The sequence below is a fragment of the Mirounga angustirostris genome, unplaced genomic scaffold, assembly GCF_029215605.1.
Source record: "Mirounga angustirostris isolate CCGP_5_RB_7025 unplaced genomic scaffold, mMirAng1.0.hap1 SCAF_8, whole genome shotgun sequence".
NCBI lineage: Eukaryota > Metazoa > Chordata > Mammalia > Carnivora > Phocidae > Mirounga > Mirounga angustirostris.
In genome coordinates, this window is record NW_026991716.1 from 95,793,146 (window position 1) to 95,808,361 (window position 15,216).

Consider the following 15,216-nt stretch of genomic DNA (forward strand, 5'->3'; position numbering starts at 1 on the left):
AGCCCAGTTTAAAAAGAGTCCATTAATTATATCCAATCTGGGTATATACACCAACAAGGAGCCCATTGTGGAAAACTGTCCTAAACTTCCCAAGCACACCGGCTGTCAAGGATCCGTCCTCAAGGGATCAGTTGCCAAAGCTCATCTCATTCTATAAAGGGAGGGGACTGGGGAATTATACACTCTCCGGTTTGGTCTTGGGAATATTTTCCATCTTCTGGAGGATAGCAAATCTCCTGGAGACAAGAGGAAGAAGAGCCTTGGAATCAGACTTGGGACAGGAGATGATTTGGCCATGGGATTGTTGCTACAATAGGGCTTTGTGTTTTGTTGCCCTTTGTAGCTACCCAAACACTTTCTGGTAAGTGAGAAAACATGTTAGGCTTTTTTGAATCCCTGCCCTTTTATGTGATTTTAATTATGGGGAAGCCGTACAAAAGACTGAGTACGGTTCTCTGGCTCATCAGCATGTGGTAAAAGATCTAAGCTTTCTTTGTGCCGATTTACCCTGCAATTAAGGCCGTATTCTGGTTTGAGGTGTCTACTTCTCTAAAACAGAAAAGGAGAAAAAAAGGAAAAGGGAAAAGCTCTGTGGGTTACGTTTTCTACAAGAGGACAGCCTTTATACAGAAATGTACCAGTTGCTGGAAAGTGGATACTTACAATTCTGATAATGGCCAACATATATATAGTGTTTATAGTCAGACTCTGTTCCAAGCACCTTACATATATTGACTCATTTAATCCTCACAACTTTACGAGATAATTATATGGTTCTCTCCATTTTGTAGGTGGGGAAACTGAGGCATGGGGAAGTTAAAGAGCATGGGTAGAACATACATGTAGTAAGTGGTAGAGTCTGAGGAACACAGGCAATCTGGCTTCAAGGTCCTGCTCTTAACTGCTGAGCAGCTACCTTCATGAGCCCTGTTAGTTCTACCTTGTGCTTAGGGTAAGGGTACTCGAAATTATGGGAGCATCAGAATCATCTGAGGCACTTGTTAAAAGTGCGTATTTCTGGGGGCTCCTGAGTGGCTCAGTTGGTTAAGCGACTGCCTTCGGCTCAGGTCATGATCCTGGAGTCCCGGGATCGAGTCCCGCATCGGGCTCCCTGCTAGGCGGGGAGTCTGCTTCTCCCTCTGACCCTCCCCCCTCTCATGTGCTCTCTCTCTCATTCTTTCTTTCAAATAAATAAATAAATAAAATCTTAAAAAAAAAAAAAAGTGCGTATTTCTGGCCCTTACACCCACCTGCCCAACACCACTCCCACAAGATTCTGATTGTGGTGGCTGAAGAACTCATAGTTTTAACAAGCCTCCCAAGTGACTCTCATATAGGGGCCAGTATCCCACTGAGAACTACTGACTTAGGGAAAGAAGATTCTTTTTTTTGGAGGGGGGGTTTATAAAGCTTGTTTAATATCAATGTAACATTTTTTTTTCAAAAATTAGCATTAATGAAAAAATAAACAGTAAAGTTCTTCCTTATCTACAGAAGCTCCCTGGAACGTTAAAGATCCTAGCCACACCCACCCAATACGACACACTATGAAAAAGCAGAACCAACCATTTGTTAATTCTTAGCTCTTTCCCATCTTGGAGCATGCAAAGCAAGATTGTCTTTCTTGACAATACTAATCTATATCTATGTTTATGTCAATATATGTTTTTTAAAGTTTATTTTTTATTATAACTCACATTTTAATCTTTAAAAAATTTTTTTTTAAAATTTATTTTTTAAAGATTTTATTTATTTATTTGAGAGAGAGAGAACACATGAGAGGGGATAGGGTCAGAGTGCAAAGCAGACTCCCCGCCGAGCAGGGAGCCCGATGTGGGACTCGATCCAGGGACTCCAGGATCATGACCTGAGCCGAAGGCAGTCGCTTAACCAACTGAGCCACCCAGGCGCCCTAAAAAATTATTAACATATAATGTATTGTTTGTTTCAGGGGTACAGATCTGACTCACATTTGCATCTTTAAACCACTGTCTATGCAGGGGCCAGTGGTTAGGCCACTAAACACTACTTGTTTCCCTGAGCCACAGGAACAAAGGCAGAGTTCAGATGGGGCCTCTAAGGGTGACTGCTGACCCAGACTGACCCCCCTGCACTGAGATCCTAATCACAAACATCACACTGTTTTGGTAACAGGTTCCTAGACAGTCTCCTGACCTATTTCCAGTGACTGCATGGCTTCGTCCAGGCTGCTCATCACTGTGGTGGAGAGGAAAGTGCCGGAATGAACATTCTCTTTTTCAAGAGACTTCATGGTTTCCAGGCTGAGCATCACGGTGCCTCCACACAGCATCCTTCGGGGCTTCAGGGCCAAAATGCGAATCAGCCTTTTGGCACTTCCGGTGCCAGAGTCTCCCCATAATGAAGATTTCAGCTTTGCCCTCGGAGCTGGGCTCCCTCATCTGGAGCAGAACTTGGAGCTGCCGTTCGAACTCTGGGAGGAGGCCTCTGCTTGGACCGAAAATCTTTTCCAGCAGACGCGCCTCCACGTGAGACACTGCTGGCTTCAGAAAGTGCTTAAACTACACCAGCACCGCTGAGTGTGCACAAGGAGCCAATTCCTGGAAGGGGACCACGTCCTGCTGGCGCCTGGGCTGTGGGCTCCGTGCAGGGTCTTCATCCTGAAGGCACCATTGCTCGTACCAGGAAAGAAGTCTTCCTTCTAAGGGAAGATATTTCTCTTGCAATCTATTCATCCATTCAAGAAGCATTTACTAAGTACCCATGGTAAACTCAGAATTGTATTACAGTTGACCCTTGAGCAAAACAGGGGTTAGGGTGCCAACCCCCACCCTCTACAGCCAAAAATGTGTCTATAATCTTTGACTCCCCAAAACCTTAATGACTAATAGCCTACTGTTGACAGGAAGCCTTATGAATAACATAAACAGTGGATTAAGACATATCTTGTGGGCGCCTGGGTGGCTCAGTCGGTTGAGCGACTGCCTTCGGCTCAGGTCATGATCCTGGAGTCCCGGGATCGAGTCCCGCATCAGGCTCCCTGCTCGGCAGGGAGTCTGCTTCTCCCTCTGACCCTCCTCCCTCTCATGCTCTCTGTCTCTCATTCTCTCTGTCTCAAATAAATAAATAAAATCTTTAAAAAAAAAAAAGATATATCTTGTATGTTATATACTGCATATGTAATACATACATCACATATACTATATATGAGACATGTGTTATATGTATGATATACCAAAATCTTACAATAAGTTAGCTAGAGAGAAGAAAATATTATTAAGAAAATCATAAGGAAGAGAAAATACAGTACTGTATTTACTGAAAAACACCACAGGCATATTAGTAGACCCATGTAGTTCATTCAGTGTTGTTTAAGGGTCAACTGTAATTCGAAAATCTGTGTGTATGTGGGATGCCTGGCTGGCTCAGTTGGTAGAGCATGCAGCTCTCGATCCAGGGGTGGTGAGTTGGAGCCCCACGTTGGGTGTAGAGTTTACGAAATAAATAAATCAAATCTGTGTGTGTGTGTGTGTGTGTGTGTGAGACTACTTCAAATATTGGGTCCCTGTCATGAAGGAACTTGTTCTCTTAATTGTAAAGGTTAAATAATATACATTAATTCCTTTTTAAAGATTGTATTAATTCCTTTTAATAATTAACAAACATCTTCTGAATGCTTAACATGTGTCAGTCACTCACTTCCATAGAGAAGAAATAATATAAATGGTGAATGAGTAAGAGTCAAAAATGAGTGATTCCAGGGGTGCCTGGGTGGCTCAGTAGGTTAAACATCTGCCTTCAGCTCAGGTTCAGATCCCAGGGTCCTGGAATCGAGCCCCACATCAGGCTCCCTGTTCAGCAGTCTGTTTCTCCTTTTCTCTCTCCCTCTGCCTCTTCCCTGCTCATGCTCTCTCTCAAATAAATAAAAATAAAAATCTTTTTGTTTTCAGATTTTATTTATTCATTTGACAGAGTGAGCAAGAGAGCACAAGCAGAAGGGGCAGCAGAGGGATAGAGAGAAGCAGGCTCCCCACCAATGAAGGAGCCTGATGCAGGGCTTGATCCCAGGACTCTGGGATCACAACCTGAGACAAAGGCAGACGCTCAACCGACTGACCCACCCAGGTGCCCCAATAAAAATAAAAATCTTAAAAAAACTAAAAAAAAAAGAGTGATTCCAGTCAAAAATGCTTAAGAAGGAGTGCACAGTCTAGAGATAGTTCACTCTAGGGGCGCCTGGGTGGCTCAGTCTGTTAAGCAGCTGCCTTTGGCTCAAGTTATGATCCTGGGGTCCTAGGATCAAGCCCTGCATCCGGCTCCCTGCTCAGCAGAGAGCCTGCTTCTTCCTCTCCTTCTGCCTGCTGCTCTGCCTGCTTGTGCTCTCTCTCTCTCTGTCAAATGAATAAATAAAATCTTTAGAGATATGTCACTCAGTTGAATCATTTACAATGTAACCCTCAAAGCTGTTTGAACTTAGAATGACTTTTAAATTCTAGTTAAGTATTTCTTTCAGGGTGCCTGGGTGGCTCAGTCAGTTAAGCATCTGCCTTTGGCTCAGGTTATGGTCCCAGGGTCCTGGGATCGAGTCCCACATTGGGCTCCCTTCTCAGCGGGGAGCCTGCATCTCCCTCTGCCTGCCTGTGCTCTCTCTCTCTTGCTATCTCTGTTTCTCTCTTTCAAATAAATAAAATAAAAAATCTTTTAAAAAAAGTATTTCCTTCAAATTCCTTTGAATTAAACCAGTTTCATGTTATTTAATTCATTCATCTATCCATTCATTCAATATCCTTAATGAACCCACAGTACTGTACAAAGAAGCCAAAAAAATTAAAATCAAGTTGAGAAAAAAAATACACATTCACGAACAAATGCAAAGCAGAAGGTGAACAATATGATTTAAAATTGTGTTAAAAGATTTAAGTGAGGCATATTAAAATGTTTAGGAGTTTATTTGAGCAAAAACTGATTTTTAAAAAAACATTTATTTAAGTAATCTCTACACCCAACATGAGACTCGAACTCATGACGCTGAGGCCCCAAGTCACATGCTCCTCCCACTGAGCCAGCCAGGCACCTGTGAACAAAAATCTATCTGAAACAGACAGCACCAAACCATGAACGGTTACAAGTGCTCTGCAAGAGCTGGGGAGAGACTTAGAAAAGGTGGAAGCAAAGCAAGGAACTCACTGATTGGCTACAGAGTAAAGCCTCGTTGGCTCTTTGTGCTTCCTTGTCCTTGGTTCCAACTTTGTAAACTTGAGGCATTTACAGGCTTAGATTTTTGGTTTGCTTCTTGTGGGTTCATTATAGCCACCTCAATCTAATGGGCTCCTTGTTTAATTAAATTTAACAGTTGCATACAGAAATTCATAGGAAATGTGGAAGGAGGGCCTAGCACACGTTAACTGCTCGGTAAATGTGGGCTTAATGAATGAATGTAAGATTAGAGTAAGCGAGTCAGGCCAAGTTTCTTGGACCGAGAGAAGTAATGGGCATGGACTGAGGAGTAAAGGACAGCCTGGCAGAGCAAATGACATTAGCAAAGGCCCTGTGGCAAAATGAAAAAAAAAGCAGGATGTAGAGTTTCAACAGATTGGTTTGGTTGGAACAAAAGGGTTAGTTGGTGGGTGGAAAGGAAGAGTGTGAAGCTTGATAAGGCATGGTACATTCTGATACAAACCAAGCTGTCATAACAAATGAAAACATTTGTAACCCTAAGTATAACAGTCTTGTTCTCAGAACTCTGACTTCCTTTCTTGAAATGTATTGATAGTAGAACATTAATTCTACAAGACCAAGCTACTTAAATAAGTAATATTTTGTGAATAGACTGAAGGGAAATGCCATCAAGTTGATGAAGCAAGGGGCATCTGGGTGGCTCAGTCCGTTAAGTGTTCAACTCTTGATTTCAGCTCAGGTCATGATCTCAGGGTCGTGAGATTGAGCCCCACGTCGGGCTCCATGCCCAGTGCAGGACCTGCTTAAGATTCTCTCTCTCGGGCGCCTGGGTGGCTCAGTTGGTTAAGCGACTGCCTTCGGCTCAGGTCATGATCCTGGAGTCCCGGGATCGAGTCCCGCATCGGGCTCCCTGCTCAGCAGGGAGTCTGCTTCTCCCTCTGACCCTCCTCCCTCTCATGCTCTCTGTCTCTCATTCTCTCTGTCTCAAATAAATAAATAAAATCTTAAAAAAAAAAAAAAAAGAAATCTTAAAAAAAAAAAAAAAGATTCTCTCTCTCTCCCTCTGTCCATCTCCTTCCCTCCAGCCCCCCCCCAAAAAAGAAATTAAAGAAAAAAAGATGATAAAGCAAAATATAATGGTACAGGCAATGTCATGGATGGAAAAAATTTAGAGATAATCTATTTTAATCCAAGCCCCATTTTAGCAGATGAGAGAGGTCAAGAACCCAGGATGCAGAGTGGGGTCCTATGTACAGCACTGACTAGCCAGGTTAGGCTGCTGCCTTACTTGCCGACAGTTGCTGTAATCTTAACTGTTTATGACTGTACCTGAATTGCTTGATTATTGTTACTTAAAGATCAATATGAAAAATGTGAAATATAAAATCAGAGAAAGGAAACGATAAAGACACCATACAGGGAAAATGCTGAAATCTAAGGGTGGGAAGTTTAGATGTGGATTAGGGCAAATTCCTGAGGGAAATGAGAGGACAGGTCAAAAGACATTCCAGTTGAAAAACTAATAGTATTTTTTTAGAATGATTGCCTGAGTAAGGAGGTAAGATAAGAATAGTAGAGGCACCAGGCTGACTCAGAAGAGCATGCAACTCTTGGGGCGCCTGGGTGGCTCAGTCGTTAAGCGTCTGCCTTCGGCTCAGGTCATGATCCCAGGGTCCTGGGATAGGGCCCTGCGTCGGGCTCCCTGCTCAGCCAGGAGCCTGCTTCTCTCCCGCTCCCCCTGCTTGTGTTCCCACTCTAGCTGTCTCTCTCTCTGTGTCAAATAAATAAATAAATAAATCTTAAAAAAAAAAAAAAAAAGAAGAGCATGCAACTCTTTTTTTTTTTTTTTAAAGATTTTATTTATTTATTTGAGAGAGAATGAGAGACAGAGAGCATGAGAGGGAGGAAGGTCAGAGGGAGAAGCAGACTCCCTGCTGAGCAGGGAGCCCGATGCGGGACTCGATCCCAGGACTCCAGGATCATGACCTGAGCCGAAGGCAGTCGCCCAACCAACTGAGCCACCCAGGCGCCCAAGCATGCAACTCCTGATCTCAGAGTTCTGAGTTCGAGTGCCTGTCAGGTATTGAGATTACTTAAATAAAAATTTTTTAAAAAGAGAGAGTAAGAATAGTAAAACAAAACAAACACCTCCACGTATGAACCTGAGCAGCATTAGATTTGATGGTGAACTTTAGAAGTTATTCAGTTTTTCAGGTGGACAGGTGATAGCATTAAAATAGATTTCATCATTAAAGAGTACACTTACCATGATGAGCACCAGGTGACGTGCGGAATTGTTGAATCACTATGTTGTACATCTGAAAGTCATAGAACACTGTATGTTAACTACACTGGAATCAAAATGAAAAACTTAAAGCAATAAAATGTTTAGTAACAAAAATAGATTTCATCAAAAAAGTAATTCTTTTTTAAGATTTTATTTATTTATTTGACAGAAAGAGAGACAGAGAGAGAGGGAACACAAGCAGGGGGAGCGGGAGAGGGAGAAGCAGGCTTCCCGCTGAGCAGGGAGCCCAACGTGGGGCTCGATCCCAGGACCCTGGGATCATGACCTGAGCCGAAGGCAGCCACTTAACCGACTGAGCCACCCAGGTGCCCCCAAAAAGTAATTCTTTAGAAACTATTTCTCTGCAAGATGAAAAGTTCTGGACATTGGTTGCACAACAGTGTGAATATACGTAACCACTGAAGCATACACTGAAAAATAGTTCTGACGGTAAATTTTATTTTTAAAAAAGAAGAAAAAAATAAGTGTCCATATATATATTTTAAATGAACTCTTTTCATTAATTTAAACTTTTGCTCCATCTACTTTGGAGCTCTATCAGCTTTTCATGTTTGAGGAATGCAGATCCACTCAGGTCACCTCAAGTAATGGCAAGTCTCGCTATTTTAAGGATACACGTGACTATAAAGGAGATAAGAATATGGTAGGGACCTAAGAATAGCAATATGATTGGGCTCCAATTGGGAAGGAAAATGAACAGGGAACTGGACAAACTCCATGCACACCCAGAGCCTGGGTTGACTTGTCACTCTTGGCTGCAGCAGGAATGTAGTATTCCCCAACCATAGGGTGTCACCATCCCTCCTTTGTCTCCATGACTACCGGCTGGCTATCTCATTTAGTTCTAGTTCCTGCTTACTCAAAATTCCAGCTTACTCATAGTCTTTCTATAACCAACTTTCAGCTTGTCTCCCCACAATCAACAGACCGATTTTCTCTGTATATCTCACTTCAAATGCTTGCAAGGAAAAAAAGAAAGGAAACCTGACTGGCCTCGCTCAGAGTTCAACTTCAGTGGGCATCAGAAGAACCCCCTAGAGAGCTTGTTAAACCACAAAGCCTTGAGCCTCATTCCCAGCGTTTCTGATTTAGTAGTCTGGGGTAGGGCCTGAGAATATGCATTGGTAACAGAATCCTGAGTAATGCTGACTACATGGGTCTGGGGACCACTCTTGAGAACCATGGGCCCGTTAATCACCCTTTTTTCCCTGTTTGGACAGAGCAGCTGGGCCTGTACCTCTACAGGGTCACTGGCACTGTACTTCTGAACGAAACTGACTCTCAGGCTCATATATGGAGATTTTTTTTTTTTTTAAGATTTTATTTATTTATTTGAGACAGAGAGAATGAGAGAGACAGAGAGCACATGAGAGGGGGGAGGGTCAGAGGGAGAAGCAGGCTCCCTGCAGAGCAGGGAGCCCGATGCGGGACTCGATCCCGGGACTCCAGGATCATGACCTGAGCCGAAGGCAGTTGCTTAACCAACTGAGCCACCCAGGCACCCATATATGGAGATTTTTAAAAACGTCCTTCTCTTGTTGGCCTCCTCATTTAGGCAGTCTCCTGGGTCCTACTGCTTTTCACCTGGAATGTCTCTGACCCCTTTTCCCTTCCTCTGTCACTGCCGCAATCCAGGGTCTCATCTCCCAGAACCCGAATAGCTATAGAAAAGCTTCCAAGCCACCCACCCCCACATGCCAGATTACCTTCCCGCTGAGAGCCCTCAGATGCTGTGTCCATTGGCTCTCTTTGCCCATCTCATTAACCTAAACACTGTAACATCTTTAAACTTTGTGCTCTAAAGTCAATGGTGTTTATTTATTTATTTTGAAAAGATTTTATTTATTTATTTGACACAGAGAGCACAAGCAGGGGGAGCAGCAGGCAGAGGGAGAAGCAGGCTCCCCACTGAGCAGGGAGCCAGACGTGGGACTTGATCCCCTGAGATCATGACTTGAGCCAAAGGCAGACGCTTAACGACTGAGCCACCCAGGTGTCCTAAGTCAATAATATTTAAATGCTTGTTTACCCACACTGATATTTCCTTTCCATCATGACCTCTTGCCCTTTCCCTACACCAGTATTTCTCAAACTTTTCCAAAAGGTGCCTCTCACAGCAGAGAAAATATAAAGGGTGAGGAGGAGGGTATCCTTAGGGATTGTACCCCTGAGAAGCTTTTAAATCTTCCTCTCCCCACTTTGGAGAAAATTCTTGGCAGACTCCTGTTATCTTTAAAAAGTTAGGCAGATTTTGCAAACTCTTCCAACTATTTTTATTTTATTTTTCCATCTATTTTTATTTTCACATTAAAGGAAGCTTTCAGTTATTTGTCAGGGAGCCAAATGGATGCTTTGGGAACATCTTGGGTTTGTCAGGACCTTCGCATGGGGTACCTGTGTCCTGGTTTGAGAAGGACCCCTGTAGACCACCTGGTCTGTCTGCACTAATTTCACTCGTGCCTACAACACACTCCCAAGAGCTTCCAAAAGTGCCACACTGCTACCAAATTAAGTATAAACTACTTTCTTCTGTATTCAAACCCCTCCAAAAATGATCATTCAAATCTTATTTCTGATACTGTTACTTTTTTTGCAAATTGAAATATTTTAGTTAGTATGTTCTCAATATTTCATTAAATCTGGCTATTGCCAAATGGCTTACTTCCATAGTCATCTAGCCCGGTGGTTCTCAAAGTGTGTTCTCCAGACCAAAAGAACCAGCGTCATCTGGGAGCTTGCTAGAAATGCATATATTCTGTTCTGTCCTACACCAGACCGGCTGAATCAGGAATTCTGCGTGTGGGGCTGGCAATCTGCATTTTAACAAGCCCACCAGGTGATTTCTGATGCAGCTGGGGACCACTGGTCTAGCATTTAGTTTTCAGATCTAAAACAGAGTAAAATATAGATTAAAAAAAGAAGAAGTTAATGGAATATGAACTATTATTTAACAGCAAATTGTTCTTTTTTTTTTTTTTTAAGATTTTATTTTTAAATAATCCCTACGCTCAATACATGGCCCAAACTTACAACCCCTAGATCAAGAGTTGCATGCTCCACCAACAGAACCAGCCAGGCACCCCTGTTAATTTTTTTTTTAAATAATTGTTTTCTTTTTTTTTTTTTTTAAGATTTTTTATTTATTTATTTGAGACAGAATGAGCGAGAGCACATGAGAGGGGGGAGGGTCAGAGGGAGAAGCAGGCTCCCTGCCGAGCAGGGAGCCTGATGCGGGACTCGATCCAGGGACTCCAGGATCATGACCTGAGCCGAAGGCAGTCGCTTAACCAACTGAGCCACCCAGGTGCCCCAACCCCTGTTAATTTTTAAGACAAATGTTAATACTCATCCCCCTCCCCCCAGCTCCTCACTCTCCACTAAAGGCTTTTTTTTTTACTAGAATTCTTCTACTAAATATATTTTCATACAGGCTCTTCTCAATTTCTAGAGGAAGAGCCAATTTAACAATTTTTAATTCATTTGTCTCCTCCTAGTGGCAGGCTTTTAAATATTGAGCACGACACCCTATTTATGTTTCTTAAAAAGTCTATTTCTGATTTTTTCCCTAAGAGTCCTCTTATTAACTACAATTAAAATCAATTGGCCCTCTCCACCAAATTCCATAGATTTTTCTCTATTCGCTCTAACTGTGGCTGCAGAAAATCATGTAACTTGTCTCCAACATGGCTCTTTTTAAGCTGACTTGTAAATTTTCCCTCATTTTGTTACTTCTTAGCAGTAGAACCTCACTACTTAGAACACTTTGAAATGCGTTTTCTTCCTTTATAGGACTGAAGGACACCAGGTCATTATCCTTTATTCCTCTCATTATCACCCCCTTTCTTGCAATGCCCCAGCAACCACACAAGATCTTCAGAGTTCAGGGACAGCCCCTGCCACCAAATCTCTTTTCAGTTAGCACTTTGAGCCCTTAAGCTCCCAGGCTATAACCGACCTAGGGTGTGAACAAATTTTTTTGACTCTTTTTTTTTTTTTTTTAAGATTTTATTTATTTATTTGAGAGAGAGAGAATGAGAGAGAGCACATGAGAGGGGGGAGGGCCAGAGGGAGAAGCAGACTCCCTGCCGAGCAGGGAGCCCGATGCGGGACTCGATCCAGGGACTCCAGGATCATGACCTGAGCCGAAGGCAGTCACTTAACCAACTGAGCCACCCAGGCGCCCAATTTTTTTGACTCTTAAAACCAACAAGACAAGGTTTGATTTTTTCCAAAAGATTTTATTGATATGGCAGGATAATTTATGGAGATACTAATACCCCACATTTCCCCCTTTAGCCCTTCCAAGCAGGTAGCCAAGCCATTTCTATTCCATCATCTCGGCATGTCTAAAGAATGGAAAGCTGAAGCTTTGAAGATGGTGCCGTTTCCTGTCCATTGTTAGAGTCTGAGCTCACTGAAGAAATTACGCTAGATGTCTGAGAGGGAAAAGGGGAGGGGGTGCCTTTATTTAAAACTGGAGGCTGGGAAGGAGCATAGACGGCTATGTCCTCAGTCCCCTCCCAGCGCCCTGGACAGGTGCCAAGATCTAGGATCTGCTTAGAAAGGCTAGACCTTTAAACACTGAGGTTCCCAAACACAGCGAGGATTCCCATGCTCTGGGAAACAAGAGTCCCTGCATTTCAAGGATCTGTGTGGCTTCAACCATGGGAATTTCAGTAGTAACCAATGTGGGCCAGAGACTGGAAAGTTCTCTCCAAATACTATGGAAGATCTGGGAGAGTAAAGGAGAGAAAACTGACGGAGATTAAATTTTCCTGCCATCCTGTTAAATATTAACAGTTAAATATTTTGAACATCACTCTTTTTTTTTTTTAAAGATTTTATTTATTTATTTATTTGAGAGAGAATGAGAGAGAGAGCACATGAGAGGGGGGAGGGTCAGAGGGAGAAGCAGGCTCCCCGCCGAGCAGGGAGCCCGATGCGGGACTCGATCCCGGGACTCCAGGATCATGACCTGAGCCGAAGGCAGTCACTTAACCAACTGAGCCACCCAGGCGCCCTTGAACATCACTCTTGATAATAATTACCTCTTGAGACTGTCATAAGGCTTAAAGTGGATTCGGTCAAAACATGCTAATGACAATTGACCCTTACCAACTCCTCCCTGCCCCCTCCAGCATGGATCCTTAAGCCATCTTTTTGGATCCAGGGCCAAATTATATTTCTGCTATACAGCTGCCATAGGATTTGGCCCTCATCTGGCCTTCAAAGATTTTTTTAAATCACCTGAGCAATTTCTCTTCCCTGTTCAGTTTCAAACTAGCAGCTTCTATTGTTGTTGTTTTTAATAACAGCTATATTAGGATATAATAAATATACCATAAAATGGACTACTTTGAAGTATACAACTCAGTGGTTTTTAGGATATTCACAAAGTTGTGCAACCATCACCACTAATTCCCGAATATTTTCATCACCTCCAAAAGAAACCACACATCCAGTTGTACTCATTTCCCTTCCCCCGGGGGCCCTGGCAACCACTAATCAACGTTTTCTCTCCATAGGCTCACTTAACTGGAAATCTCATATAATTGGAATCGTTCAATATGTGGCTTTTTGTGTCTGCCTTCTTGTTTTCAAGTTCACCCACGTTGTAGCATGTATCTGTACTTCATTCCTTTTTACTGGCAAATAAGATTCCATATATAGATCAGCCAAATTCGGTTTATTGCTTCTTTTTTTTTTTTTTAAGATTTTATTTATTTATTTGAGAGAGAGAATGAGAGAGAACACATGAGAGGGCAAAGCAGACTCCCTGCCGAGCAGGGAGCCCGATGCGGGACTCGATCCAGGGACTCCAGGATCATGACCTGAGCCGAAGGCAGTCGCTTAACCAACTGAGCCACGCAGGCGCCCCTCTTTTTTTTTTTTTTTTAAGCAATCTCTACACCCAAGGTGGGGCCCAAGCTCACTACCACGAGATCAAGAATTGGATAGGATGCTCTAGCTTACCGACTGAGGCAGCCAGGCACCCCTATTGCTTCTGTTTTTAAGTAAAGATAATTTAGTCTTTTTTTTTTTTAAGATTTTATTTATTTATCTGAGACAGAGAGAATGAGAGAGACAGAGAGCACATGAGAGGGGGGAGGGTCAGAGGGAGAAGCAGACTCCCCGCGGAGCAGGGAGCCCGATGCAGGACTCGATCCCGGGACTCCAGGATCATGACCTGAGCCAAAGGCAGTCGCTTAACCAACTGAACCACCCAGGCGCCCCTAATTTAGTCTTTTGAAGCTGACATCTGAGACTTTTAGATTTTATTTATTTATTTGACAGAGAGAGACAGCGAGAGCAGGAACACAAGCAGGGGGAGTGGGAGAGGGAGAAGCAGGCTTCCCGCCGAGCAGAGAGCCCGATGTGGGACTCGATCCCAGGACCCTGGGATCATGACCTGAGCCGAAGGCAGACGCTTAAGGACTGAGCCACCCAGGCGCCCTGTTTTTTTTTTTTTTTTTTTTTTTTAAAGTAAGCTCTATGCCCAACATGGGGCTTGAACTATATGACCCCAAGACCGAGAGTCACACGCTCTACCAACTAAGCCAGCCAGGTACCCTGAGAATAGAACATATTAAGAATGGGCTCACTTGGTAGAATATGTGACTCTTGATCTCAGGACTGTTAAGTTCGAGCCCCACATTGGATGTAGACATTCCTGGGGGAAAAAAAAATCTTAGGAAAAAAAAAAAAAAGAATGGACTCCAATTAGAACCCACTGAAATTCCTCCCAATCACCAAAAGGCTTCTTTTTCTCCCTCTTTCAAAGTTGATTGCTGATGGGTTATTATGCCCAATAACTACCTGTTTTCTGTCCAAGATGTTTGAACCTTTAAGCTAATTTTCAAAGGCCATGAAGCCGATACTGGGTCTCCTTTCCTCCCAAGGGAATGGTTTTCTAGTTTGTGTGCGATGTTTTAATATTAAAATTACCTTACAGATTTTGTATACACGTTTTTGTAAATATATAGAATATCTCTGAAAGTATATGTATGTAAGAAACTGGTAAAATTGCTTGTCTATGGGAAGGGGATGTAGGGGGACTGGGATGGAAAGCTTACATCTTATTCTATCCTTTTTCACTCTATATCCTTTTGTAAATTGTTCAAAATAAATAAAAATAATAATTACTTCATAAATAGCAAACAGTAATAACCTTGACTAGATGTATGAGGCTTGTTTATTTGAAAGGGACTTTTTTTTTTTGGTAAAGATTTTATTTATTTATTGGTCAGAGAGATAGAGACAGAGAGAGAGCACACAAGCAGGGGGAGGGGCAGGCAGAGGGAGAGGCAGGCGAGAGAGAGAGAGAGAGAGAGAGAGAGAGAGAGAGAGAGAACACATGAGAGGGCAAAGCAGACTCCCTGCCGAGCAGGGAGCCCGATGCGGGACTCGATCCAGGGACTCCAGGATCATGACCTGAGCCGAAGGCAGTCGCTTAACCAACTGAGCCCGAAGTCACACTCATCCCAGGACCCTGGGATCATGACTTGAGCTGAAGGCAGACGCTTAACTGACTGAGGCACCCAGGTGTCCCTGAAAGGGACTTCTTAAATTATTACACTGACCTTGCAGAACGCACATATTCTCGAGGTGGTTAAGCGTCTGCCTTCAGCTCAGGTCATGATCTCAGGGTTCTGGGATCACACCCTGTGTCTGGCTCCCTGCTCAGAGGGAGTCTGATTCTCCCTCCCCCTCTGCCTGCCACTCCCCCTGCTTGTGCTCTCTGTCAAATAAAT

At 43.2% G+C, this 15,216-nt stretch overlaps 1 long non-coding RNA gene across 2 annotated transcripts in view; it reads right to left on the reverse strand.

Annotated features, from left to right (window-relative positions):
* Positions 1 to 15,216, reverse strand: part of LOC135365599 (uncharacterized) — a 56,125-nt gene that overhangs the window by 38,664 nt on the left and 2,245 nt on the right. For both annotated transcript variants that reach the window (XR_010413733.1, XR_010413732.1), the window contains exon 2: positions 7,424 to 7,475. This is a non-coding gene — a long non-coding RNA (uncharacterized LOC135365599). The remainder of the gene's footprint in view (positions 1 to 7,423; positions 7,476 to 15,216) is intronic.